The sequence below is a fragment of the Aythya fuligula genome, chromosome 3, assembly GCF_009819795.1.
Source record: "Aythya fuligula isolate bAytFul2 chromosome 3, bAytFul2.pri, whole genome shotgun sequence".
NCBI classification, from domain to species: domain Eukaryota; kingdom Metazoa; phylum Chordata; class Aves; order Anseriformes; family Anatidae; genus Aythya; species Aythya fuligula.
The window spans coordinates 117,062,139-117,088,087 of NC_045561.1; the positions used below are offsets into that span (position 1 = coordinate 117,062,139).

Here is a 25,949-nt window from a genome sequence, read left to right on the forward strand (position 1 = left end):
ACTGATGAATCTTGCTGGGCTGCGAGGGAGTTCTGCTGAATTCTCTCAGAGCAGGAGCTCTCCTCGAGCTTCAGCTGTGGGAATGTATTGGGAGTGTTGATAAAAGCCAAAATTGCAGAACATTTAGAAATGCATAATTTAGTAGAGGACATTCCGTACAGATTCATAAAAGGAAGGTCATGCCTGACAAATCTGCTGAAATCCTTTTTATTATACGACCAAATCGTTAGGTTAGACAAGAGTGAAACAGTGGACATAAGTTATCAGTAGCTCAGGAAAGCATTTGATTTTGTACCACTCAGGCTGATTTACAAAGTCATAAAACATCATCCGGGGAAAAGGAACTGAAATGGATTAGAGCACGTTTTAGGGACAGGAACAAAAGCAACCCAGAGAGCGGGAGGAGCCTGAAACAGAGCGGTGTAAAGGTCAGACAGTTGCTAAACACATTGAAATGGGCTCCGAGAAGGGTAAAACCTCTGTTTTAGAGGCAAAAACACTCAAGTCTGGTGACGGATCTAGGGAAGAGGGTTACTACAGGTTGGGAAATGGGCAGGAAAATGGGGGTAAGATGGATGAGCAGGGTCTGCTGCTCAGCAAAAGGGCACGAGGGGTGCTGCAGCGACCTGTGGGATTCGCTGGTACCAGAGGCGACGTGGGAAAGGACCTGCTAGCTGCGAGTCTGCCTTCCCTTCCGAGGGGATGCCACAATTTTATGGCCATTAATAAAATCTGCAGCTATGCGTGTTGTGGTAATGATATGGGTAATTAAATCCGAAGCTTCTGGGAATTAAGCTGATAGCCTGAAAGGGTCAAAAAGAAAACTCCCTCTTGTACTTAATCAGAGAGATAGCTCTGCAAGCTGGAGAGGCGCAGTAATGGTCCCGTACTGACCAGGGCTTGACACCCAATGCTACATTAAATGGATATCCATACAGACCCAGCTTGACTCTCCAGAAATATTACTAAGATTTCACGTAGGATACACGAAGAGACCATGAACCTTCATGAAACCTGTCCGGTTTGGTTCCTGTGTTGCTCGTTTCAGACAAAATCCCTTCCAGTTATTCTTACATTTTGGGCATTGGGATTATTATTGCCCCAAAACTGCCATTTATTCCCATCTCTGGTAGACTCGAGATGAGCTTTGGGCCTCGATGACGATGCAAGAAGTTCTTATCCTTGCTTTATCTTTCCTAAGAGAGCAGCGACTCTTCCCAGTGCCCTCGTGAGCTGGGGTAACATCATCCCAAGCTAACCGAGCCGCGGCAACGCGCTCCTCGGCTCAAGGTGACCCGTGCTGGAGCTGAGAAGAGGAGGCACATCTCCTGCTTCCTCCTCTTGTGCCCTCAATACCAGGGCATCGTGCTGCTGCCGCCACCTGTGGGGACGGTCTTTCAGCCTTTAAGGCTGTCAAAACCCAGCGGCTTTTCTAAGCAGCGAAATTCACTTTAAATAAACTTCAGCTTAAAAAAAAAAATAAAGTTACGGGAGAACAGGTGGACTCCTGTGACACCAGAGCTCTTCAATGCACAAAGCATCTTTCATCTCCCTGTTCTACACGGCACCTTTAAATATTCTTCCACATAAAGGCATGATATGCAAGAGCAAAAGAATAACTGAGAAACCAGTAATCCCTAACAGATCAACTGTGCTTTATCTACACAGATTCCGCTTTCATAAAAGCACAGAGGAAAGAGGGGAGGAAAAAAAAAAAAAGGAAGAGTACATTCGTATTGTTTTCTGAAGCTTAAAATAACCACAAAGTGAGAAAAATCAAAGCTGTTCCATAGAACAACTAGAGGAAAAAAAAGTCTCGCTGAGCATTTGAGAAGAGACAGCAAATGGCAGAAGGAGGAATTAGAGATTGTGAGAGTGCTGTGGTCACCATGCTTAGATCCTAAATTTGGTCTGCGCTGAAACCAGTGTGGTTTAAATGGGAAGAGTCTGCTAGGATGTATGTGCCCCACATAAAATTATAGCTGTCGCTGGCAGCGAGGACCATGGTTATGGCTACCATTACATACTCCATTTTCACTTGTTAACTTCTCTGAAAACTTTCTTTCTTCAAATCTAATGCTGCTTCTTGCAGAACCTTACTAACAGAGACGCAGAAGGCAAGGGGATGGGAAGAATTAGAAGGAAAGATTGTCCATACTGAAGACAGGTTGAGTTGCCATCAATCCATTCTTGCAGTTGATTGATCACGGAGCTTTTCCTTTTGCAGAAATAAGCAGAAAATGCTTTATCTGCTGGAGATGGTTTTGAACCAAACATCGGTGCTTGGTCTTCACGCAGAGTCCAGCCTTACACTTGGGGAAGCGGCAAGGAAGCGCCCAAAACGATAGCAAAACTTTCACTTATCCTCACATTCAGACACTTCACCTTCTCCAAAGCGTTAACCCGCTTCTCCTTGCTCCCCAGACAAACCAACGCTTTGTCTGGGGTTTGTGTGAGCCCTTTTTTCTCCACCTGTTGCACCAATAAAACCGACAGCCACCCCCGTAGCCAAATACAGCTTGTTTTCTAAAACCCCTTTGCACGAGCCTTTTCTTGGAGCTGTTTTTGAGCTCCCTACCCTTTCACGCAGGCAAGTGGCCCTAAGGTAGCCACTTGCTCCTTTCTAAAGGGGTCAGGCACCTACCAGCTCAAACAGCAGTTCAAAGGAGATCGTCTCGGGGCAAGGCTGACTTGCCTTCAAAGCTGCAGACCACTCTGTTGCACACTGATAACACGATGAACAAAAACCATCTGAAGAATTATTCCAGCCCTGGCTTTAATAATTTCTAGAGGTGCCTTCCTGCTACTCCAGCTCCATGCTACACAAAGTACGTTCAAAGATTGGGGAAGATGCTCTGTAATTCACCATTCAGGCTCCCAGAGGTTTTCTCTCTTTATTTTTGAAATATTTTTATCCAAACGCCTGACAGAGTTTGTTTGGGTTTAAAATAAAGTCCATTCACCTTATACCTGACCACTCAAAAAAGAGCTGTTGGGAAAAAAAATCAAAAAGAGGAGCTTTACAGTTTCACACGCACGCATAATTCAGGTGTGAATTAAAGTTAAGATGGTTGCCAATTAAAAAAAAAAGTCCTAAGACTTTCTGTGGGGTGGATGCATGCTTCTGTCCTCTCTGTTGCAGCTGCTGTACAGGTGAAGATGTGGCAGAGTCCTCCCACAGCACCCCTCGAGAGGCACGGCTTTCCCCATACATCCTGCTGCCCTTAACGAAGGGCTGCTGCCACACATCACTAACGAGTTTCTAGCAGCAATAACTGAAAAAGGTCTGAGATTTCTGCTGTGTACTGGTGACACCAGCACCTGGCAATGCCAGCGGTAAGCTGCTGTTTTAATTTAGCCCTATTATACATGCTACAAGCCTACAACTTTAAGAATAAAGACAGAAGAAAGGCTTTTTAATTCATTCATTCGTTGGATTGTGATTGTGAACTTGTAGATAAGATTCCTGGCCTTCCAAAAGCACACATATGTTGCTTGGGGAAATTCAGCCCACTCAAAGGTATACATACCAAGATGCAGAGGTGAATTAATGCAAAGTATTTCCTATAAATAGGAAATAAATTTCCTTCTAGGCCTATCACGCTCCTCACCTTACCCTTCTGCTCTGAGCTGGTCGGGTAATGTCTTGCAACGTTTCTCTCCCCATCTGAGAACTGAAAGTTTTGAAGTTATTCAAGAGAAGCATCCAAGTTTGGAAATTGGACCTCCACCAGAGGACCGGAGGATACATAAATCAACGCATCAGTCCTAAAATATAAAAGCTACTGTTTAATGCAACATGCCAAAAATAAAATGCGAGTTCCTCTAGACAGTCTGCAACAAAACAATTTTTCACAAAGTTCTGCACATTCTTGCTGACTAACAATTCTGCTGCCAAGCACAGGAGACAGTGGGATGAGAGGTTTTTTTTTCTTTTTACAGTTAGTTCTAGGAATATTATCCAAAATACTGACTTACATAAAAGGGGCACTTTCAACTTCATTTATTGCTTAAATCTTTATAATTCTTTACATCCAGTTGGTAACGTGCTGGCAGACTTACCAGTTACATAAATCTCTGCCCCCATCCACACGAATACTGTTTGTTAAGCCAGTTTAATGCCACGCTTAAACACGGCTTACCAGTGAAAACAGAGCTAAATTCCCGTAATTGAGGTTAGGAGTAACTTAAAGCAGTCCTGGAACACTTTCCAAAGTTGCAGCAGTAAGGCTGCTGCAAGATCCTCTAGAGAAGAAAGCAGAGCAGCAGTCTCTGGAGCTGTTTAGAGACCATGGACTCCACCTTTCCCTCAATTTCAACCTTTCTAAACCATTTTCAGGTTGGAAGTGAATGGAAGTTCACTGGATCCATCAGTTATGAGTCCTCTTCCCTCTCCATCCAAAACTGGACAGATCTTACTTTGTATTTCAAAATCTGATCTTCCTTAGCTAGAGACAATGGAAGGGATGACAATTACCTCGAAGAAAAGATGATTAATGAAGAAAATTTGATGCTAGGCATCAAATGGAAAAAGTATCTTAAAATAGTTATTTTAAAAGCAGAATCTTTGGGAAAAAAAATACACAACAGTGAGCTTGGTGAATGTCATGACAGCAGTGGGGCTAAGATGTCCCTCATTTGGACAGCTCACAAAACCCTTTCAAGATCCGAGCAAGCAAATGGAGTTGGAGAAGTTACAGCCCAATATTCCCTAAGCCTCCAACCCAGGCCTCTCCACTCGAGCAGATTACGTTATATTTTATTAGGATAACCTCCTTCCCCGTCACTTTATGGTAACGTAAAGGTGCTTTTACTGCTACTCCTACAGAAACAGGGGAACAAGCACGGTGAAGTAAGTAATCCCTCACTGTGTCAACACTGCCTTCCATGCAATATTACTATTTCAGCAGAAATCATCCTTCCCCTCCATCAGCACAGCTTCCCAGCTAAACCTGTCAAACCCAGGCCATCAGCTCCAGAATTTGAGGACGATGCTTTTACCTTGTCCCCACTTGCTGGGGCTGGGAATCCTGGACTTTGTGTAATGGGATCTAGGAAAGAAATGTGCTGGATAGAGCAAGCTAGCTCCTGAAGTTTAAGAGGCTGTGCTTTTACCCTTTGGGGTCGATACCTGGGTCATTGGAAAGGGTTTTAGACCAGAGATTGCTCGTTGATCCCCTGCAGTTCTCACCCAGGACTTGCACTAACTGAACCCTTTTAGGATTTGAAGGAGAAAACTCAAAGTGGGATACCTGACAGACTCGAGTCCTTCTTTAAAAAAACAAACCAGAAAGTAAAACATCCTAGCAAACTCTCCCACTGCCCTCAGTCACAGCATTTGCTCTTCTTTAAGCTCCAGCTCCTACAGCAGATGATAGAAAGCGCAAAAAGAAACGCTGAGAAACGCGAAGTCAATAAATACATCCCATAACCTTAAGAATCAACCCCTTCACTTCACCAAACTCTGATTTACTAATACTTTTCCCTATGTTTGAGGCTGTAAATATCAACCATCAGTTAATTTCAAATGACTGCTTATACCTGGTAAACTGGGACTCAGGCATGTCTTTATCGAACTGTCTTAGGCTTCCCTGGCACACAAACACAAAAAAATTGGGCTGGTTTAAAGGAGTCCAACATTTTTACAGCCCAACATCTTTACAGCTTCTAACCTGTACAAAGCAGTTCGGATCTACCCTTACCTGTGACTGATCAGCCAAGAACCAGCAAGCGGTCTGGTTGAGAAGAGCTGCAGGAGGCAGGTCAGGAAAAGCAGAGAGCGAAAACTTAAAACAGAGACAGAAAATTTGGGCAGGGCAGCGAAGGGAGGTCGGATGGCAGGAACTCTGTCAGTCATACGACATGAAGCCGGAACCCCGAGCAGGTTTCTGCCTCCTTTATCAACCCTTCTTCAACTGCAGGGAAAAGGCTGAGTGGCTGCAAGCAGGATTTTTACCGTAATCAGAGATCGGGTACGGGGCTAGTCTGACCGTCAGGCTGACCCAGTAGGGATATTATGTTCTTAAATGGCCTGGGCACAATTTATGTACAGCCGTTCGGCGAGCCAGAGCGCGTGAATGTATTGTAAAACATGTTACATCAGAAAAGCCTCGCTCCCCATCCACAAGGAGAAAACTGACACCGTAAGTCACCATCCAGTTGGCTGGGGAAGAGGGAGGGATGACACATGCATACATATAAATGGATTAGATCACAGCCTTACGGCTGCTCTGAAGTAATCTATTAAGATTTACTTCTAATATTCTTAAAACGCTTCTGCTTTGGAAATACAAGGCGTGAAAGCGCCCCCATTTTTCACCAGCCGAAGCCAAACCCGGAATCACAAAGCAGTCTGAGTAGTTAACAGGCTACAAAACTCACCGCGATTTCCAGGCAGCGTTAGAGAGGCTCGCAGAGTAACACTGTGTACCCATTAGCTCCAAGTCCACAATTTGGCCAGAATTTGTTTTGCTGCATTACAGCCAAATCACTTTTTGTGTCTGTCTTCCTCCTACGTGGGATTGCCTTAGCAGAACAGGATGCCAACGCTGAAAGCACTGACTGTCTCCGACTTTACCATCTTTGATTAAGAAGGCCCTTTTATTGCAGGATCACTTAGACTTTACAGATAACTGTTGCTGCATTGAGATGAAGCTACTGGCAGGAAAAGCCTACAGCAACTCCGGGATGAGCAACCAGAATATTAAAGCTGAGCAAATGAGCTATTCCAGCATTCCAGCACAGCTAGAAATGACTCGCTTAATATCAACTTTTTTGCAGAAAATTACGTTGCCTGTTTCTTGTAGTCCCTACAGGAGACGCAGAAAACAAAGTATTTCCTCGTTTCCTTAGAAGAAATTCCCTCTCAGGTCTGAACAAGTGGCAAGTGGGTTTCTAAAGGTTTCGCTTGAAATCCCTTCACCCTTTCCTTCCAGGGCAGAAATCCTCCCACAACTCACGTTACCTCCTCATCCTTTGCTGCACTATTTTCAGCGTCTGCATTATCCTCCCAGCTTCTCATTTCCAGTCCTGCTCCTGCTCCACCTTCCCATCCCTGTCCCACTGAGCGAGAGAAAGCCCGTGCTGCCTGATTAACAGCAGGCAAAGATTGCTCATCTGTCGCTCCCAGGCCCACTTTTTGGGGGACCAGACCTGTGACAGCATCACGAATCAGGCTGTGCACACAAACAGGCAAGAAACGCTCCTATTTTATCAAGGCTGGCACATGGCCTGAAGGGGCTCCTTTTCCACTTTGTTTTACATCCAGCAGCCTCTGTGTTGCACAGAAGGGTGAACAGCACTTATCACTCAACTCCTCTTTCCCATTTTGTATTTCCATTCTGCCTCCCTTTGTCTTTTTTCTAAATGGATGCCCCACTGCATATGAACTGATTGAGGATGTACCACCAGACCCCAGCTTACGCTTTGTCTTCAGATCTGTGCAATTTTAAATTACTTTTCTTTTTTTTTTTTGAGAGATAAGCAAATTAAAATCTAATCCAGGACGTGGGACATAAGTACCCATGGATGTAACAACAGATGTTTCTAGTTTATCATAAAATCACACACATCGTTCTGCTGCCTCCTTCCATTTTACAGAACTGAACAGCAACAGCACTTTGCGTTCACATCAACTTTTTCTAACTTGCTAAACAAAGCTGAACATCTCCAAAAAAGCTGGTGAGGGTTTCATTTTTCCATTTCCAGCAGCAGTCACTCAAATGACGGAAGGTAAAGCTATTTATCACAGCATCACCAACGCACACGGCAGCGAACAAACGACCTGGCAATACAGAATTCAAGCGAAAACAGTGACAAAACGTTGGGGCCTCACTTCTCTCCTTGATTTACAGTACAGCACATTCAACAACAGGGTGCTGGTAAATCATCGTGGTGAGGTGTTTGTTTTAAGCTGGGGCTAATTCTTCAGAATGTGTTTTTCTCCTTTATTGTATTTTCTCCAGGAAAAAGGGAAGCCCTGGAGCAGCTGCCAGCCAAACCCTGACGTGGTCCTTCAGCACAGGGCTGGTGCTGTTGAGGAGGACAGGGAGACATCGGGAGCTTCACCCCAAACTGCTGCCTTTTTCCCGAACCGAGACCATTTACGCAGCGCCTGAGAACGCAGAGCAATAAGCAAACACTTAATTATCAAAGGAATTAAGGAGCTCTTTGCAACGAGACTCATCACCACATCATCCCATCAATTTGAATGAAGTAAAATAGAAAAAGCTGAACAGACCACGATCTCTCATCCACTCGTACTCAATCTTCATTATAACTGCTCTAGGGCTTCTGCAAGTGTTGTGGCTTAGGGACAGAAAAGAAAAGTTTGCTCTGATAGCAAATAAGTCTCTCAAAGACAGAACTGTGTTTGCCTTGCCTTGGGAACTTACAGTGACCAAACCATCTGAATTTCTCTACTGGGCAACCTCTGCATTGAAAAAACAAACAAACCCCGAAAAAATATAAATCTGCTGTTAAGTCCTTCAGAGAAAGAAAAAAAAAAAAAAGCCATTCAGCGTGTATTCCATGCTGAAAGCCACCTTAATGTGTCTTGCAGCTTGGTTACTAAAACTGGATTGCACTCACCATTAAAAAATGCTCAGAAAATATCTATATTCATCTTAGATTTCACAAGGGAAGACAAAAGGAAAGCTTTTGAATTGCATTTTTAATTGACTTTTTTTTTTTCCCAAATGTCTGTCAAACATTTTGACAAACTACTCCAAAGCATAAGCTCACTACAACGTGATTAGAAATGGCACGTCAATAGTTCAGCAGCAGACAGATATTGCTGACTCGTGGGGAGGTCAGGGAGGAAGGGGAACATCAGCTCTGAAGGGGTGAAAGGTACGGCACGAACACCTGGAGGAAGCGGAGTCTCAACTGCTAAACCACTTTCTGCCTTTTTTTTTTTTGCACATATAAGGAGCATTTTGTTCATTTCGGTTTATTCACCTCATTCTTTTCAGTGCCTTGCTCATGCAAAAGCTGAACAACCAACTGGGAGTTTAAAAAAAAAAAAAAAAAAAAAGAGAAGCAGGAAGGCAGAAGGCTTGTTTTCCCTCTTCTAATCTGTGAATAAAAACAAGGTGAGAGAATAAGATCTGTCAGCTTTCAAACCTTGAAGGACATGGTATCCAGGCACAGCTCAGTTCATTAACTGCAGATAATGCTTGCTTTGTTTAACGAATCAGTTTCCAAATGTAAAACATTTCCGAGATGTTTTCGTCTTTTTTTTTTTTTTTAACTGGCATTTTAAGATAGCAACGTTTAAAAACAAATTTCAGAACAGAGAGGTTTTTTTTTTTTCCTTACACTTTCAGTTCCAGGCCTCATCTACATAGAGCTCATTTGCTATTTCTAGAGAATGTAAATATTAAGACCTTAAATAAGGATTTGTTCAATTACGTACCTGCCTAAGGACACGTTCCTGCCCCACTTACCCTGCTAGTTCAGCACTACCTCTCCTGCCCAAAGAAATTAAGAAATTAACTTAAGGGCTATAATTGTTTGCAAATAAACATGCTCCAAGTAGTTACCAGCCAATGAAAATCAACCTTTGAGGAAAATAATGAAAGTACAATCCCAAAACGAGATTAAAATCAATGATCTAAATCAAAGCTTCCCTCTTGCTGATGTAAATCAGGGCGATTTAAATCACCACTTTTGATCAATTCACTCATTTGCATAACCTTGATCGTTTATCCCTTAAAAATGTCATCTTGGGGCCAAAGTTAGTCGGATGCTTCGTGAGATCTCAATTCACCTACCGTAAATAAGGCTTTTTTTTGGTTTTATTCAAAAGCTTATAAAATTAACCACCAACTAATTCATTTCCATACCTGATGCCTGATCATATTTGGGATGCTGGAGTGGTTTAGAAGACAAATCAAGGCACACCCTGCAGTAATCCCAAGTAAAACTAGAAATGTATTTAGAGCTGCCAGTGGCTCTGTAGATATCCTTACTGTCAACAAATAAGCAAACATGCTGATGGGACAAACAAGTGTTTACAAGATCCCCTCAGCCCATCAATTATCGTTAATACAGTTGGGTAGCCGGGGGCTATCGATCTACAGTGGTAAATTTTCACAGCAGGCTGTTTTCCTGCATTGATCATCGGACCAAAGCGTGGATTAACATAGTGTAGGCTCTGCTTCGTTACAGAAAAGCTGCCGTTTCGAAGGGCAGCAAAAGCGTTTGCTAGCACCTATACCGATCTTTGGGCTCACGAAAGCTGGATTCTCCTTCCAGTTCAACCTGGCTTGCTCCAGGGTTGCCTACGTGAAGCATCCCCAGTTGGAAGGGACCCACAAGGACCCCTGAGTCCAGCTCCTGGCTGCACACAGGACCACCCTGGATCTTAGGATCACACAAATCCATTTAGCAAGTGGAGCAGGGACAGCAAAAGATCTGCTACCACGAATTCAGAGGATGCTTTGAATGTGTGACATTTTACACAAGTCCCAGCTCTCAAAAATGAAGAGTAAACACTGGGGGCTTCTACCTTTTTATTGGTATATTAAAAAAAAAGCAAGATTATCTCTTGAGTACAAGGTAGAAGAGTTTCTTTGTGTTTTGGTGTTGTTTTGTTTTTAATTTGCAAACATTTTAAGGCAATAGCACAAAGCTAATAACTGCCGTGGTCATTTTGATCCAATTACAATACGTTTTAGTTTAAAACACCACAGGACTTCGAAGATGAAATAGTGCTGCAACTTGTCTTAGTTAGAGAACGCACACCCTGTTTGTGCTTTTCCATGCTGGAGTCAAAGTGGATTTAGCAGGATTACACTATCATCCTTCAGCATTTTGGGGGTCAAAGTTTAAATGGCATTTCTGACCCATGCACCTCCCCAAAAAAAATGAAGGAAAAAGGAAGCTGTTGCCAATAAACCCATGAAGCTATCGATCCTTGGATGCTTTGTGCTCTTGACTTCAAACTACGAGGGAAGGAATGAAAACCAAACGCTCTACGCTTTACTAAACAGAGTTTTACCTGAATCTATGCATTTGTAATTTATGTATTTATAAATAATAATAAAAAAAGCAAACTGTGCTATGAAAATGACCATTTTTAGACGATACAACCCGGATCATACTGAAAGCCCGCTAGCTGTCTTCCATTCTGCTCTTGCTTTCCCAGGCACTTAAAAAAAAAAAAAAAAAAAAAAAAACACAAAGGGAGAGGACAAACTTTATAAATATTAAATTGCTGGGCTGAGTCCTAAAATACCCTACCTGAACAAAGAAAAAACCCTATTCCAAATCCCCACACAGAGCAAAACACCATTTTTCTCCCCAGGTATTGTGAGAAGTAGACAAAGCTTGGCTCATTTTAGGAAGGAAAACAGGCCAGACAGAGGTGTAGGAAAAGTTTGTGTTCTGAAAGGAGAGAAAAGGAAGCTGTGATGGCTGTGTACAGGCATTTCCTGCTTCAAGATTTGACAATTTCACTCCTCAACACACCCAGAAATCCAGAGTGGCCATAAACTGATACCTAGATTTGTTTCCCAGCTTTTTTTTTTTTTCCTCCATTCCTCACAATTTATTTTTAACTCCTGCACAGAAGCTGCATCTGTTGTGAACGCTCACTTTGCGGACCAAGCTCGTGCTCGAGCGATTGCAGGGCACCTTCCCTGCCTTGCCTTCAGCAGAGCTCAAACTTATTCTTCTCTTATTCTCTGCACTGATTCCAACTTTAGCATTTCCGTGCTGCAGCTCGGCCATCCTCTCAAGACCCGCTGCTTTCAGTACCAGGATGTACTTTTACCATCTTTTAGGGCTCACGTGAGCTTGGAAGAAGGATCTGGTAGGCGTAGATGGTCTGTTTACCTTGCATTTAAAGCCTTTAAAAGTTAAGAGTACTATGAATGATGCCAGGGCAAGCATTATCTGAAAAGATACACAAGCTTAAAATAGCAGGCAGGGAGCGAGCATCCTGCCGTGAATGTATATCCTTCAAGAGAAGCAAATTTGGCAGTTCCTCTCAGACAACATTCAGAGAGACTCATCCTAAACACTGATGGGGACGGCACAAGAGGAAAACCAAACCAAATCCCACCGTGAAACAGCCAAAGGACTTCGCGTCGATGTCCTCAAGAAGATTCCACTTGGGAGGATGGGAAATCAAAGCTTTAGCATCACTTCCCAGCAGGAAATAAATCGACAGAGAGAGTAAGATTCGTACACAGCAAACGTTTTACACTGGAAAAGGGAGATCAAGGCAGTGAACTAGTGGAAGTCACTTGGTGGGCACGGGGAACTAGTGCCCGATTAAATGGCAGCCCATCTTTCAAGCCGTCTCCTTGCCTGCAAGCACAAAAGCACAAACATTTTCTTTTTAACTCTGCTTATTTAGCTCAGTTCAATGCCCAGCGCTTTCAAAGTTGAGGAACCAGTTGGGAATTGAGACAGCAGGAAAAACAGTTTCTTGCTTTTAAATGAGGAATAAAACCGAAGTAAGCTGATGAGCTCTGCCAGCTCTCTGTTTCTGAAGGGCACGGTAACCAGAAATTAAGTGAAATTTCCTTTTCACAGACAAGCCTCGCTGTGTTTAATCAGTTTACTTTAGAAGAAAAACTGCATTTTGACCTGACTGCAACAGCCATAATGCCAAGTAAAACTGCGCTTTCAGTTGAATCCCAGTTGCCATCCAAACGGTGCTTGACGTGATTTCTAAACAAGAGCCAGCTGGGAAACAGGCAGAGAATCAGCTATTTTCTAATCCCACCCCTAATAAATGCCTAGGAAGCAAGGTGATCGCTTAGGTTTTCGTGACACCTGTTAGGAAGGGGAAAAGTTGCCAGCACAACTCAACTTTTCTTTCACAGTAACAAAGGACTACATGTGCAAAACAAAACTAAGTTCAATTATTCAGCCCACGGCTTCCTGCCTGCTATTGAAGCCGCTTTGATTTAAATCGATCCCCGCGCCGCAGTGCCAGCTCCGACAATTGACGTGCCGGGACAAACACACGTCCTCTGAATCCACACACGGGTCTATCGGGGCAGGAGAGCGGCCGGGAGGTACCTCGTGGATCCTTCACCTACCTGGGAGGCAGCATTTTGCTGTTCGGATGAGCAGCTTACGAATATTTGTGCCCAGACACAGGGATACAACCACCATCAACTTCACAGAGAGAAGCCAGAGGTGAAGGCATTGCCTGCCTCCAGTGACACCGTCCTGCAGCACTTTGGGAGCCCAAGCTTTTCTTTTGGTCAGCTTTCTATGCTCGATGGAGATAAAACTAATAGAAGCGTTGGATTTACAACTATTTCTATGATACAAACTGGGTAAAAAGCCATTAAATAGATGAACTTCAAGCAAACAAGAGCAATCCATCCCCTTTAGGAAGAAATACACAAATAAAAGAAACCAGAGCACCTCCTAAAAATATAAATTTGAAGGGGCTGGAGCTATCAGCCTTGGATCACACTGGACATAGAGGAAAGGCTCCTCCAGGTCTAGTAAGTTGTTTACGAAGGATTAAACCAAGCTTTAAGCGAAGTTGGTCACTCCCATCTAGGGAGCAGCAAAAGCAGCATCAACAGCTTCAGGGCAGATTTACCCCTCTGACAAGAATTTTTTGCCTGGATGAGGAATAGGAGAAGACAACCGATGGGATTTCCTATCGTACCCATTTCGTACCAGGCCGATTCGGGGCACCAAGATCAGCGGTCAACCCTACCACAAGCCAACACTAAGCACCAACGCTATCCAGCAACCGCTCCGGCCAACAAAGAGGATGAACGGCTCGAACTTTGGCCAACCCAAGAGCCATTTCACAGCAAAGTTTGTTTTAAACCAAAGGAAAAATAACTTGCAACCTTCTCACACCCCAAGGTTCGAATGCGGCCGTCCCAGTAGCACCAGTGCCCAACAGTGCAGAGCCACGATGATCTCAGGGATGTTCTCCATCGGCGTTGCCTGCACGAATTTGATTATACCAGACCTCAAAGCCACTCCAATAAATCTGCTCAACCATATTGTCACCCGGCCTTGAATTGGCTCCCCATCGATGTAAAGTTGTCCCTCCCCGTGCAGGAGCTCCGCTAGGCACAGCAAGGTGCCACCCCTCGCTCGACCTCCAGCCACCACCACGCGTATAAATAAACGTGATTTATACACGGCTGCAATTTTGCACATTGTAAATTACCTGCAGAGACGAGCATAAATTGCATGTACATGCAAATGTGCTGGTGTGATTGTGTATTTATATGCACAATCCACCACTCGTGCTCCAAAGCTGAAAGTTTCTCCCAGCCGTTCAATAAAACTTACAACCCAAGCCAGACACACTTTGTTTTCCATAAAGTCTGCAACTAAACCTTAAAATAAATAATAAAAAAGGTTATAATTCATCATCCTGACATCAAATCACCAGATTGCTATTTCAGTATATCGGAGTGATGGATACAGACTTGTTTTAAGTACAGTTTAGTCTGTGTTATTACCAGAGCATTTATTGTTGCCTTTAAGACAGTTTCCTTTCAGACGTTTCAAAAACAGCAAAACTAATTTTTCCCTCCGCTGCCTGGATCCGAGTCCACTATTCGGAGAGGAAAAAAGAAGAAAAAATTTAAATAAAAAGTCCGTTCTCCCCCAAATCATGACTAAGCGACACGACAGCGGATACTCAAAACCAGGATTTCTTCTTGTTCCACACCTCTCTTTGCTTTTGACTGGGGTCAGACAAAAGATGCTCCTCATTCCTCAATGAAAACTCCCATCTGACATCAGATGCTATTTGGTAAATGACTACACACCCTCAGTTTTATATTTCAGCCATCAGAGCACACGGAAAGCTCTCGGTTCTCGTTGCAGCCCTAGGTGGTGGCACTACAAAACCCTTCATGGATGGCAGGCCCAGCACAGCTGGGTGAACCCAAAGAGGATGGATGAAGTGCCGCCCAGCCTGCACGCTATCCACACCAGCTTTTAGCCTTAGGCAAAGGGAAGATCACGTTTCTTCCTCTCAGGAGGAAAAAAACTGTCCAGCTTTCTCAAAACAATTCCCTGGGCCACCCTGTATCCCTCTAACACAGATGTGTGCAAGTGGCAGTCTGTCTTAAAGCCATTAACTCTTTCAGTAAAACTTCTTAACTAAAAATATCGATTAAAAAGAACTGTTTCCCTTCAATTTATACTCCTCAGACGATGCTGGGAGGCATCATCTACAGTCAGGATCCAGCCCACAGGCAGAGCCCCAAACATTTGGGTTTGCTGCAGTTTCCCGGGGCACCTCCTAATCCCCTGCAGGCCACCAGATCCCCCAAGCCATCATAGGCACCCTTCTGCCAGCCCCTTTTTTGTGTCCTTTCTGTAGGAACCCTACCGCAGATTCTTCCGAGTATTTATAAAGGGGACTCTTCTCATCACCCACAGAGCCTAGGACCCCCCAACATTTATGTTGACTTCTCCACTCCAGGTGTAAGCTCATACACAAGAGGTCCCAGGTATGAGTCTGTAAATACCAGATGTATGTATTAATGAAGTACTCGATAAGCAACGGTGCAAAATGAGGCCTTAATTCCACCGAGCACAAAAGCACAGGAGTAACCCCAGGAAATGTGACTGTACATATTCCCACAAATAATCTCTGCCTGTGCCCTGACACTAATACAAGAACACAGCCGTATGGAGCTTGAAATCTTCCTCCAGAGAAACAACTTTGCGAGAGCAGAACGAAGGAAACATAACGTGGAGAAAAACACCCTTGTAGCTTTGCTTGCTATTTAAACCAGGCTGATTAATCTTCAAGATCTAGCAGCTTTTCAGATTTTTCCTTCCCTCCTTTCCCCTTCTTTTTAGGGGTGCTTTATAGTAACAGCATACAGGGCTAAACTATCCAGGATTTGCAAACACCAACCCCATCAAGCACAAAAACAACAGACCACATAAAAAAACAGACAGCTAGGATGGGTCAGAAGTGGAATACAAGGCAAGGAAGATCTGGCATGTACAAATCTCAAAGAGGTGCCTCCTTACAAGCAACCCCAGCCCTTCAGAAATGACACAACTGCAAAGTTTGGTACCTGCCTTCTTGAACTGGAGCCATCAGCGTTCACACCTACAAGCTTTTCACTGAAAAACTCAGATCATAGGTCCTGGCAAAACATGAGATTGTTGGATAACGTTGGGTCTCAAAGCTGACACATTTAGAAGAGAAAAAATAAAAACTAAAAATCTGATAAAAGATTCCAATATTGACAGCTTGCTTTCTTTCACGTTGCTCTGAAGTGTGTGGTAAGGTGCGAAAGGAAGAGAAGAGAAAGTTATTTGGAGAAGAAATAGGAATGAAGAGAAGGCACTTGTCAGGAGATCGCTTCTGAAATACCTGGAGTGAGGGCAGTTTTGTTCTCAGCAAGGAGCAAACAAACTGAAGACAAACCATCCCCTTCCTGGAACAGCCTCAAGTGCCTACACTTACCTGGGAGGTGAGGAAAGACAGCAGAGAATGAGACCAGCATTTATCAGGGGGTCCGAGCCTGCTTTCCCATCCCTTGAGTCCAGCTGCACTATCTAAAGGCTGCCTGCCTTTCCTAGGACAAGAATACCTACATAAAATACACAGATGCAATGCATACGTTCCACAAAAAAAACAGGTTTATACAGTAAGGAGAATGTCTATTTGCTTTGATCTCAAGTTGCCCCATGAATTTTTAATGACAGCTGTAAAGCAGCAATCTTTGGACAGAAATCAGCAGCGGAATTCAAGCACGCTGCTCACTGCAGGTTAGGAAAATCCATTTCCAATACGTTTGTATCAGAACTGCTCCCAACTCCATGCAAGGAGAAATGCAAATTTCACTCAGCGTTGTATTTGCAGATTATTCCCTTCAGCCTACGGCTTTCCCTTGCCCTCTCCAAAACGGAGGGAGGAAGGAACCACTCAATCTGTTTTGTCATCTTTGCTGCTATTAGTGGAAATGATGCAAAGTTCAGATATCGCTGTCCTCTCATTTCATATTTCACTGGAAAAATGTCTCAATCTTTTATTTTCCTTCCCCTACAGAGAAACTGCTAAATCAAAAGTACAAAAGAAAACACTTTCCTACTACACACCACAAATAGACTACAGTTTCTAGTTCAAGTGCAAAGGGACAAAGATACCAAAATGTTTTTATATGCATACATTAAGATAAAAGCAGGAAAGATTAACATCTGCAGAAAGATATTAACCCTTGTGCTTTCAGCGATGAAACTGGGAAATTTCATCTGCAGTTAAAGAACTAGCACTGCTGTATGGTGTTTGAGCTGTATGTTCACACACACCTGATACAAAACTAATGTTTTAGGTAAATTGTGAGGCTGTCGGGCTCCAAAACACTGAGACTATTAAACAAATGTCTAGGAGAAAAAAGAAAAGATGAATATCCTTGTTCAAGACTTGAACCTCTCCTACAAAGATGACTGTAGCCAAGAAAACAGTATCACATAGGAATTTAAGAAAAAGTTTTTAGAAAACACAGTATGGAGAGACAGCAAGAGTGTGATCCAACAGCACTGGGGGCAGACAAGAAGACAGACAGCTGTGGCGCAGCATGATGAGCATTAAGAAGAAAAACTTTATGGCATCTAGAAGTGCCATACACTGTAAACAGCTTGCAAGGTATGGAAATGACAAACAGCAACCACACCCCATCAAAAAGGTACCGACAAGAAGTGACAGCTTATAAATAAAGGCATTTAATTTGTTGTTTATTTATAATGATCAACAGGATCTGAACTCAGAGCACCTCGATTCACGAAGGCTGCCCAGCCTCCAGGTATGGGACATTAAATAGGTGGCAAGGACTGCAGGGGCACAGCTTGGGGCAGGCAAATGGGCTATTAAGGATTTAACTTGCACAGACCCCTCTTGGCTGGAAAAGAGGTGATGCAAAAGCTATATGGAAAGCTTGAACCTGCTGTGGGGATATTTGCAAGTACACAGGCTGCAGGTTACTGGCCCTGTTCTGGAAGTCTGTCCTCAGCATCCACAGGTGTGAGAGAGAAGCAAACTCCTGATGTGACCAGCACAGTCTTTCATTTATCAACCTGATTTTAATTGAACTTACCCCCCATGTTGCTGTGTTTCACAACTCTTACGTAAATCCTACCACACAGCTGCCTTTATTCAGGGGCAGAAGTTAGCATAGTCCTGCCAGCACTCAGATCGGGGCCTAGCTTAAAGCGATGCCTCAGAGACACACACACACACACCGTTATTTTTTGAAGTACCACATCCATGCAGCACTGCAGCAAACCAGAAACCTCAGTGAACTCACAATTTAGAAGTCTGCTGTGTAAAACACCAGTTAAACCCTGTTTAACTGGGCTTCTAAGCCTCCCTTGTGCCAGTCATGGTGTTAAATCCAGCAGGGTACACGTCTGTAAGAGCTATAAAAGACTTCAAAAGGTCCACCTTTCAAAAACAAGGAGGGGGAGAGAAAGGGGGACAGGATGAGAAGCGTAAGGATTTGATCAATACAAAACTATTCATTTCCCCACTTGAACACGTCACTGAAGCACTGAGGCGGGAAGGCCCCTCTCAGGCCTGGTCCCCTGCACATGCAGTGCAACTGGCTCTAAAAATAAACGTACAGGCACACAATGGTCCACATGGATTTTGTTTGGTTCTGGTACAACAAATGGACTGCAAAACCACCTTTGAAGACAACCTTTCTCAGGGCCGTGAGGTGGAGACACACACTTTTTGGCCTGGTGGCTTCAGGAACCTAAATTGAGTTTGTTCTGTGGTTGACTAAGGCGTGAGCTAAATAGTTAGTTAAAATCTAAGCTTTCAGTTGGAAACTGTGACTGTAAAAAGTTTAAGAACTGGTAACGAAAAAGACCAACAGAAAGAATCCAGATGCAGCAGAAAACATCGTGGTGCCCCTGTTTTCTGGGTATCGCCATCACGGACCAAGGCTCTCCTCAGGGGCTGTAAGCACATACAACTAAGCCCCAGCTCACCCGAAACAACACAGGAGGGTTTGGGACAAAGCACTGTCACACAACCACACCTCAGAAGTCACCACCTATAACCCCTTCCTTTAATATTTATGAAAAAAATTGCATTTGCAGCCAAAATGTGCTGATAGTACTGCAAAGAGAGCGTGGCCCTGAGCCTGCAGTCTCTTCTCAGAAATAATTTCCATCAGAAAACTGAAGGATTGTTCTGCTCAGTCAGTAAATGGGGGACATTTAACACATGCTGTTAATGAGAAGGCCGGCGTTAGGGACTTTGAGGGTAGGCAAGGAGACCAGAAGTGCTGGTGGTCCAAGCCACCACTACCACGAAGGGCAGGAGGAAGGTTGCACATAGGAAATTGTCTCACCAAATAACTGGAGGAAGTCTCAGTGGCTCTTCTGGAAAGGAGACAGCAAAAGGCTGTCAAAAAGCAAACAGTGGAGAATTAAGTATGAAAGGACCTAGAACTCTGCTTGTCTGTTAATTAAAAAAAAGGAAATTTTCTCAACATAATTCCAGTTCAGTCCTCGTGAAAACCAGAGAGCATTCCCCCTGCCTCTAACACTTATTATATCTTGTTTTAAGGACTCACCCCTAAAAAAAACACACTGAAATACAATGGAAGTTACAGATATTCAGCACTAGTTTTATTCCACACTCAGACCTGTGAGCTCACATAAAACACACAAGAGCCTTCATCAATTCACTGTTTTAATAGGTTTGAAAAATGACAGGAAAAGTAAGTAGTAAACTAATAAAAATTTTGATAGTTTAAAGGAGAGCTCCGTGATGGCAGCTTTGGAGGGCTTAAAGAGGTAAAGCTTTATGTTGCTGTTAGCTGGTTGTCCACAAGCTAAAAGGCAGAACACAGCTCTGATGTGCAAGTAAGACAGGCAAGGTCAGGGACAGTCACACTTCAGCTTTTGCTTCTCCCTTTGCATGAAGACTGCAACATTGGAAACTAAACACTCCTTAAACCTCATTTCTGCTGCCATGTAACCTGTGCATTTCATGAAGGATTTAAAAAAAAAAAAAAAAAAAAAAAAACAAAAAAAAAACCTGCTTTTCCCACACTGTTTTGCAAAATACGGAGTAAAAAAGATCTTCAGGAAAAATCAGGATTTGTAGGCATCCTGCCATGGCTGGAGGATCCCCAGCCTGGCAGAAAAAGTTCTTTCCTCACAATGTGCACAAGCCATCGATAAAGGGATCCACAAAAACCAGCATGATGGACAGGGAGCCACCTGAAGTAGAAAACAGACAACATAAAGGAGAATCAAAGGCTTTAAAACCACCTTTCTGAAGCGAGGATCCTCAGTGTGGGCAGAAGGGAGGCAGCTCCATCTCATCACAGCTCTAAGACTTGTAATATCCCAGCTGCAGCGAGGTGCTGAGTCCTTCAAGGAAGAGGAGAGGCAGAGGAGATGGCCACCACTGCTTCCTGGTCACTGCCCTCCTGTCAGCTCGCTAGTCAAACACTTGCAAATTATGAGGCCCATCGAAATCACTTGTGGCTTCAATCTGCCCCAGACATCTGACACTGCGTGCCCTATCCCACCCAAGAAGCAACCAGATCCTCTATTTTTAGAGAAAGAGGAGTTTCTCCCCCTGAAACCTGCATTTTTACACTGAATTGAATTGAGAAGACTGGAAATAACTTCACACTCCAGCACGGCAAACGCCTGAGAACAGCGTACCTGCATCTCAGTTGGGACTGCTGGTCACTAGCCAGGTTGTTTATAAAACTATTTGAAAAATGCTAGCTTTTATATATTACAGCTTTAATCATCTTGAATGGTACATCTTACGTGCTGGACGCATAAAGAGGGTATGGAAACATGGTCTGCATTTAAAAAATGATTTAGCGAAAACAAATGAATTATCTTTATTAAGTGCATTGAACCTTGCTGTGTCCTCCACTGAAAGATTTTTGTATTAGTGAATCCATTCCGCACTGTCCCTTATGTTAGGCTAGGGAAACAAGCATTTCTGCATCTACAAAACCATTTGGGATCTGAATTAGTTCAGTTCACAGACCACTTATCTGGATATACTGAAATGAGGAAAACATTTGCTCTGCACTGTCAGAAGGTGCCTTACTATTTCTTCTGTCTGGTTCTATGAGCTCAGCCAGCAGTGACCACACCATCACTCTGCTGGTTTGGTGTCATTTGAGATCCTGGAGGTACAAATACGCTGCCTAGATTCCGCAAGAAGCGCAGGCACCGCATTAGATGTCAGTTATATAAATACCTTAAACATATATAAACTAACCTATTTTAAATTAAAAAAAATTGTATTAAAAAGACAATTCTTGAATCCAAGTTACAAACACAAGTTTAAAAGAGAGCAGATGCAATTGCAAAGAGAGGGTGGAGATGCTTCGCTGCCGTTTTATGAGCTAACTTAACCAACAATCTACTTTTACGCTTATCAAAGCTAGATGCATCCGCTTGCTATTAAACGGATCTGGATCTGTTCTCCGCAAACTAGGCATAGCTTCCAGGCTCCAGATAAGCGGTGAATTTGGCCCTTCAGGGTCCCGGAGTGTCCAAGCAGAGGAATTTTAACACCTTGGGGCTGTATTTAAGCTGACGATCAGGGTAAACAGCCACAATCTAAATGGATGTCTTGATGGGCAGCAAGCTCTGCGGAGGTGAAGAGCTATCTCCTGCCTGCGTGCTTGTACCGTGCTTAGCACCTTGGGGCCCCAGCTCCAGCAACGCTCTCCAACTGCAATCACGTCACTCTAATCTTCATCTCAAGTATTTTATCAGCGATTTATGAGCAGGCTTAACCCACGTAAGCAATCAAATATGAAGGCCTAAAAAACTGGATCCCAGTTTTACAGTTATAGGAGCCTCGGGGCAGGGGGGGTAATACCTAAACAAATTACACGTGCCAAAGCCAAATTTTTTACGGAGGAAGGGAGGTTGGAAGGAGAGGAAAGAGATGAGCTTCCCATAGCACTGCAATGCCACAGGAAAGCGCCACATTTAATGTAATCAAGCTCTACATTGCAGCCATATGGAAACAATTTCAGTCAATAAACAACTCCTGCAAGAAGACAGCAGAGGAACAGAAAAATCAGATACCGATTTAGCTAGGAGGCAGGAAAGCCATTGGCTGAGCTCAGAGGCTCGCACTGTAAGAAATATTTATGTCCAACTAAACAGCATACATTTCGGAGCCTGTGTTATTTGTCTTCGACATCCACAGTGCCACACCTCAGATTTCGGGCGCAGAAACAGCATTTTTTTCCCTTTTCCACAGTACCTTTTCCAGCCTCCCAAATCCTCTGCCTTGGTTCTGTTCCCTTTCTTCCCCCTTCCAAATCTTTTTTTCTAAGCCTATCTCTCTGGCAGGTTTCCCACTCGATAGCCAGAAAGGAAGCAGACGTCCCAAACCTCAGATACACGGCCTGACCCCTCTGCATTTTATCTGACTGGAATTTGCAGGTTTCAAAACAGGCACTTTCTCATGGAGCAAATCCTTTCAAACACCTACCTTAAACAAAAAACAAAACACTACACTACATCATTTCTTATAGACAAATGCATTTAAAGCAGGTTTGGTTTCAGGACCCTAAAAAGCAACACAATAAATACTGCCTAAGAGAAAGATACCCACGTACGCTGCTGATTCCTGCTGCTACATGGAGGGAGTAAATAATTAGTTTGGGAAAGGAAAAGGGAAATTCAAGGGAACAGCCAGCAAGTGAGAAGGTGAATTGCTATGAATAAAAGCATTTACCTGCGTGTGCCAGAGGACTGACAGCAATATTTATCAGGATTATGCCCGTGGAACGAACCAAAGGATAATTCACAAGTGTCGCCCTAAGTAGCCACTTGTAGAGGTTAGGAAGGTCCTCACTTCCACAGTGCTGTGCAACCTGCCAGCAGATACACCACAGCCTCCCCAAAAGCATTGTGCTTGCAGACATTCAGCAATAAACCACCTTAAGATCTTCCTCTTACCAACCAAAGCGCAAGACTGAAGACCTAGAAATTTATATAAATACCTTAAAAACCAGAAGCTTTCTAATGGAAGAACTGGGAGCAGTTCTCCACTAGATTGGGGCAACAGATTTTCGTCACACAAACTACCTTTGAATTATCAATAATGGGAGATGATTTCCAGCAAATCCTTTAAGAGGGAACTATTTTAAATCAGCTAGAAAACAAGCACTGAAGAGGGCTTTTTGCAGTCTTGTAGGGCTTTTCTCCTTTATTAACCGAGGGACTCTGGATCCATGCTGGGTGGATGTTCGTGTCATGCTAGTGCTCACAAAGGGGATGGAGCAAATCTGGAGCCCTATGGCAGTCAGCTGAGCATCAGTCCAGGCAAACCAACAGAAAACAAGATTATCCCAGCAAAGAATTAGAGAACAGGGCACCAGTAATGCCAGTCAACATGTTTTAATGGGAAGAGGTCTTGATGAAGGGCTACCTTCTTTCTCTGAGATTACAAATGTAGGCTAGCAGAAGACAGTACAGGGACAGGGCGTACCTTGGTTGGAGTGGAAATCCACCTCGGCTGCTCCGTATCGACTGGTGCTTTCTGAGAGCTGTCAGTTAGCCAGTTCTTAATCTACTTCCTGGTATTGCATCATGCTAATTTTTTTTTTTTTGTCACTAAATTTAAGGTCTGATGCAGTTCAACATTTTTATCGCTGCAGATAAAAGTCTGTGACTGACACCACAACTATTGGAACAGCACATTATTGTACAGAGAGGGCAGCAAAAGGAGTCTGAAAATCTGACTTCACTGAGCTCAGGAAAGCTAAACACAGCTGAAAACAAATTTATAATCTAAGAAATGCAAACCACAGCTACCAAGGGGCAGGCTTCACTAGGAAGAGCCTCAATGTGAGAGCAGGCTTACGAAGAGGATTTCCCTATGCAAAAGGGGTACCACGGACCTCTTAAAGAGCTGCATAGCAAAAGAGGTCATCGCACCTCGGTAGTCAGCACGGATAAGATGCAGGCTGGAACATTTACCATTTTTGGTTTCCATGATGTTAAAAATAAATGGAGACCATGAAGAATCACCGGATGATCTGAGTGCTGGAGAAAATGCCTCAGAGTGAGACTTAAAAGCTCAACTCTGCTTCCTTATCAATCGAGTAACTCGATTACAGAGTGTAAGTACCTCCATGGCAAGAAAGTAGGGGATACTAAAGGGCTCTAATCTTGTCAGGAAAGTCGTAACAAGAACCAGCGGCAGAAGTTAGACGAATTCAAATTAGAAATCAGCCACTTACTTTTAACAGTGAGATGGCACAAACTACCAGAAGTGATGAGGCTGAAATTACCAATCACGGACACTCGAGGCTGGAAAGCTTTCAAATTGTTTTTAGCCAAACATCAGTTACTGGTCTCAGTTTCAGAGTAAATGATTAAAATTTAAAGACTCGTGATATAAAGCATATAAAACATATCAGACAAGGCGATTTAATTGCCTGTTCTCGCCTTAAATTTTATGAACCTCCAATATGTTAACATCATTCTACTTCTATGGGTGAGGAAATTAAAGAGGGAGGAATAAGTTTCAAGTTCAGCAAGTTTCCTCTTTCTCAGATTGCTGTTCTTATCGCTACACAGCACTGCTCCACCGAGCAGACGGAGCCCCCATGAAATGCAAACAGCCGGAGAAAAAATGAGCATGGCGTCTGGAAACAATGCATAATACAACTTAGCTGAGAAAACTGGTGATGAACTACTTACCTCTCCCATCTGTGGCACGAAAAAAAAGTTAGCATTAGCTTAAATAACACGTTCTTTCTCTGTGTAAATACACTTATGGTATTCGTGTTTATGCTATCGAGAGCAGCACGCACTAACACCCGGCCAAGAATCCTCAAATACTTTACAAACATGAAAACATCTCAACAGCCCTGAAAGGATTATATTCATATTGCATGCTGATACGTAGGCAAGTCAAGAAGTTTGCCCTGGGTCATAAAATAAGACTTATAGCAGAGCCTAGGAATGAGAGCCCAGTGAGAGCTCCCTGCCAGGAAGAACTTTCCTTTTCAACACTGGCGTGCTACTTACACGTCAGAGCTGCTGCATCCCAGTTGCTCAAACTCCAGAGCCCTGCCAGTTAAATCACAAAGAGATTGCTAGTGAAAGCTGACATTGTAATCAGAGAATCTGATCATGGCAGAGAAAAGTGTCCAAAATAAAGGTCAGAATAAATATCCAAGGAGAAACAGCGCTTGTATTTTATGAACTAACTAAATGCTTTCTGCTTCCATTAGTACTACAGTACCACTGAAGAACAAAAAGCAGATTCAGGGCTTGCTTCAGAGCTCGTAAGAAATGGGCAGTTCAAAATGCAGGAAATGACTATAAGCTACACTTCCTAATTGATAGGACATAGGCTTATCAGAAGAATAAAACTGGCCGTTCACAATGCTCGCTGAAAAACAGCCCACAGTATTGTTTCAGCAGCAGGAGCTGTTTTATTGACCAACTCAGGAGTCAGTGGCGTGTTTTAAGAAAGTGAAAAGAAAACAGGGCTTCTTAAATACAAAGTTAAGAAGTGGGGAGGAAACCAACACAAGCAGGATTCAGCTGGGGGTGTTCAGAACCAAACATTAATTAATATATTCTGCATGCCTGGCTTGCAAATTACTTCCTTAGCCCAATATTAATGCCTCATCTACCACCACAGCAGTGAAGAGGATTCCTATAAATTTGATCTAGCCTACATAGACCCCTTGCACTTACAGAGAACAAAAGAACGCCCCCTCCACATATGAAGCAGGTAATAAAATCTGTTTTCCTCCAGCTGCACAAGGTTCTTGGGTAGATCTGAAAACACCACTCATCCCATCAGGTAAGCAGGAGCTTGCCAGCTTGCTGCAGACACACACACGAGGCTAGGTCTCTGTCAAGTCACACGCAAAAGACTTTTGGTGTATGTACGTAGGTAAAACCTGACGAAGGGCTATGCTTGCTGGCATGTTTCAGGCACTAAAACC

At 43.4% G+C, this 25,949-nt stretch overlaps 1 protein-coding gene across 16 annotated transcripts in view; it reads right to left on the minus strand.

Moving 5' to 3' along the window:
* The window catches only part of HMBOX1 (homeobox containing 1), a 105,611-nt gene that overhangs the window by 73,344 nt on the left and 6,318 nt on the right, over positions 1-25,949 (minus strand). Inside the window, exon 1 of one of the 16 annotated variants that reach the window (XM_032183572.1) lies at positions 16,436-16,497. The exons of the other annotated variants lie outside the window; for them this stretch is intronic. The gene's annotated coding sequence lies outside the window, so the exon portion shown is untranslated. Of the gene's footprint in view, positions 1-16,435; positions 16,498-25,949 lie in introns of those variants that run through there. 16 annotated transcript variants of the gene reach the window in all.